Here is a 4,243-nt window from a genome sequence, read left to right as displayed (position 1 = left end):
GAAGGCAGCTAGCTAGTCATCACCACCCACCACCAACTCTTGGGCTACTCTTTTACCTACGAATAGTGGGATTGACCGTCACATTATAACGCCCCCACGGCTGAAGGTGCGATCATGTTTGGTGGGACGGGGATTCGAACCTTCAGATTGTGAGTCGAGCACCCTAACCACCTGGCCATGCCGGGCCACGAATAAGGTGGAATTATTTTATGGTTTACTGCGTTAAAGCAATGTGTAGAATAATAGAAGAGGATCCTACTTAACCACTCTGCTGTAAATGAATAGAAAGTCACAGGTAAGAATTTGAATAACCAGGTAAACCGAAAGAGATTATTGCCTGTGAGAGAAGTTTCTTTTCTTAGTTCAAATATTGTTTTTATTAACCCAAAACGAAGACAATTGGGACAATATTTTTTATTCTATTCATTGGCATTAGAACCAGAATATGCGAAAACGTGACAAAAGGCGATTATGATTGCCCTGAGATGAATAAAAAGAGAGAAAAATTCAGAAATAGAATAGATAATGCTGATTAATGTGTTACAGTCAGTTAAGTTCTTGAGAAAGATAAGCTATAGTAAACAAAACGTTATTTGAGGAAATATCCATATAAACTGCTAAACCTCTTTCTGAGAGAAATACTTTGAAACAGGGAGGAATTCAAATAACCTAAAAAGGAGAGGCTGTCGCTTTATAAGTAATTCTTTTGTTTGCTCACCCTATATGTACGTTGGAGGATATCTTAAAGAGACTGAAAAAAAGCAGTTACATCATGTTTAAAATTTTATCTTCCTTAAACACCAGTATTAATCCTGTCTCTTAGTTTTCTTCTCCTTTTTTTAAAGATAACTGTTTATACGGCTTACAAAAGTAATCTCACAAAACAAAGACGAGCATAAACTTATTAGCAGAAAAGCAGTTGGATCTCTTGTTTATTAGGCACCAGCGTCATACGCGGCATTTATTTCATTGACTTTGAAAGCTATATAAAAAGTAGTTTCACCTTTAAGTGAATAACGTTTCTCAAAACATATCTTTTTTTCATTATACATATTACAATAGATTATTTTCTCTAAAATGTTTTCAATTTCCTGACAAAAACGTAATTGACAGTTTTTAAAAATAGGCACCATAAAGGCAGTGATGAATAAAAAAAATGTAAATGGCCATGGAACTCCTGAAAATGAGATAATGAATAAAATGTGGTAAAGGAAAGCGAGCCAAACCCTCGGATTCAAAGTCCGATCCCCTGGTGGGACAATGGTAAGTTTACAGACTTGCAATGCTAAATGCTGGGGTTCGATTCTCCTTGATGGATATAGCAGATAGCCCAATGTAACTTTGCTCTGAAACAAACAAACAAATTCAAAGTTCGGCACGTTAACCATTTGCCACGTTCGGTCATTATGGCGTGCAGAATTCGGGAAGTTGGCACGAAAGCTGTAACAAGAGGAGAATTAGAAATAGAAGTCAAACTCGTAAAAATTATAAAATTGATAAAGTAAGGTATCTTAGAAACTCGCTGGGACATACTGAAGGTTTCATGTTTATCAAAAGTCCTAAAGTTAGAAAAGTTTCGTTGTCAATCGTAATCGAACATGGCGCCCAATATTTCCATTTCTAGTCATTTCGCCTATTTTTCCTCGGAACTTCTTTTCACACTTTGGACACTGTAAGTCAGCAGGAGGCTGAGACTGGTTATTGTAGAGTTCCCTAAGGTTCGTTTGTCTTTATAACATCAGAGTGTCTGTAGAATAATTTGAAGTTTTAAACAAATGAGTATCTATAATAACTCTAGTGAATAATATCTCATGAAACACATGTTATTCTGTGTTTGAAATCAGCCCCCTTTCTTACCTGTATATAGTTTTGTTTTTTGTTATCGTGGAATTCATAAACTAATCGATTTGTCATCTGAAGACTCAGATATTAAAGTTAATTGTTCCTCAAGCTAGTCAATACATATTCTAAGTCCCAGCAATAAATCTAGTTCATTCAAAGTGAGTCTTTAGCTTAGAAGCAGAATTATTAACACTGACTATTAAGCTTTTTCTCAACGACTAGTCTTCACTATATTTTTCAACTTTCTGAGTATATTTTGTTTGTTTGTTTTCTTCCAATAAAAATTAGGTAGGATACGATTTATGTCAAATAAATCTTGGTGAGAACAAAATATTTAAAAACATGATCATTACAAAGTCGCATTACAAAGAATTCAAGTCGCATTAGTAAGTGGAGGGGACTTGAACAATATAATGACAATGATTAGTTAAGAGTCTTCCTGTCATAATCAATAATCAAACACTAATCATGGTTTAAAAACGTTGTTGACATTCGCGGATTTTTTTTCCCATCTGGTATAATTATGACGAAAAATAATAACTTGAACTTTAATGGCTTTTTTGTATGCCTTTACCAAATGCTGGTTCTGGTTGCGCGAGTTCAATGTTCTGGCTTAGCTCGTTAAAGCACACATTTGGACTTTAGAAGTTTAGTTTTCCTGTTCAGGATTTTGTTTCGACGAGTACAATTGTTTGGAATGTAAAAAGCAAATATCTGTTGGAGCTCTTAGATTATAAAATTCGTTTTTATATCCCAGCTTTTCTAATCGGTAGGTCCGTTTACTGGATATGTGAAAGAAACCTGGCGATTAACAACCAATACTGTTAAAAACCTGCCCAATAGAGAAAAAAATAATATATATCTAAAACGGTCCAACATAAACTGCTAATACTCTTCAAATATCTCGGAGAAAAAAAGGTGAAAATGTACACTTAACTTACCACAATGGTTTGTTTGTTTGAAGTTAAGCACAAAGCTACACAATGGTCTATCTGTGCTCTGTCCACCACGGGTATCGAAACCCGGTTTCTAACGTTTTAAGTTCGCAGACAACCGCTCTAACACTGGGGAATTGACATTAGAGTCACAGTTAATCAATTATCGCGAGTTGAAACGTTTACTGGTATGATGCTTCAGTTTATGAACCATAAACTTTGTTAGATGGTTTGGGAATAGGTTAAGTAGATATTAAAGGCATTATTATTATACTTACTGTAAACACAAATGTGCCGTGTGTTAATGTATTGCACATATCATTTTATACAATTGTATCCTTCCATATGCGTTACTAACTGCCTTCTAACCACAATTCCCGGTATGTGATTCCCAGGTAGCTTAGTGGTAAGCTGGAAGGCTTGAAACGCTATCATTTGGGATTCGATCCTGCGGTGTACACAGCGTAGATAGCCTATTCTGCAGCTTTGTGCTTAAAATAAATTGATTGATTTGAATGACCTTACATAGAATATTAATCGAAACTGAAAACAATAAGCTATTATAATCTAATGTTTTAAGACTTTTAAATCAATATTTATAAAAGCATTTAACAACATGTAAAAACTAGTAATTAATATTTTTTATCGTAAGAATTGGCCTCCCAGCGGCACAGCGGTATGTCTGCGAGCTTACAACGCTAGAAACCGGGTTTCGATGCCCGTAGTGGGCAGAGCACAGATAGCCCTTGTGCAGCTTTGTGCATAATTAAAAACAAACGAAACATCATAAGAATTGGGCTCGTTGTAAGGAGCGCTTACTGTATTTTTTAATGTAATTCTTGTTTCACTTGTATAATTTTGCATTCTCTGGAAGCAGATGTTTCGCTGTATATTGATGAAGATATTCATGTTGGAACAAACTACTAAACTATTCTTCATTAAAATTTGGCCTGATGTGTCCTGGTTATCAGAGCATTCGACTCGCAAAAGGATCAACACCTGTCACCAAACATGCTCGCCCTTATCACCGAGAGATCTTATAATGTGACGGATAATCCCACTATTCGATGGTAAAGAGTAGCCCAAGAGTTGACGGCGGGTGATGTTGACTAGCTTCTTTCCCTCTAGCCTACCATTTACAAATTAGATTCGGCTAACGCAGATAGCCTAAGAGTAGCTTTTCGCGAAACTAAAAAAAACAAACAAAAAACAATCATAATACTCGAAATGGTGTATTTAAGTGTTTTACACTCACAAAAAAAAAGGAAACCTATCATTCTAAAGGTATTTGAAGAACCTGTAGCATTCCGCCACAATTTAATTCTTCGTATTGTTAGCCTTAGCCGACACTAGGAAGCTGGTACATAATTGAATAGAGTTGTTTAAACATTTGTTTAACAACAAATAAAAGCTTGCAATGGTCTATTCTTTCATTGGGGGTGTGTCTGTGAGCCAGACTAGTTTCG

The 4,243-nt window shown here is 35.6% G+C and overlaps 1 protein-coding gene across 1 annotated transcript in view; it reads left to right on the top strand.

Annotated features, from left to right (window-relative positions):
- The window catches only part of LOC106460637, a 128,563-nt gene that overhangs the window by 115,485 nt on the left and 8,835 nt on the right, over nt 1-4,243 (top strand). The window lies entirely within an intron of this gene.

This window comes from Limulus polyphemus, unplaced genomic scaffold (genome assembly GCF_000517525.1).
Source record: "Limulus polyphemus unplaced genomic scaffold, Limulus_polyphemus-2.1.2 Scaffold1, whole genome shotgun sequence".
Lineage (NCBI taxonomy): Eukaryota > Metazoa > Arthropoda > Merostomata > Xiphosura > Limulidae > Limulus > Limulus polyphemus.
The sequence above is the reverse complement of the archived record's forward strand: the minus strand, read 5'-3'. Positions and strand labels throughout refer to the sequence as shown.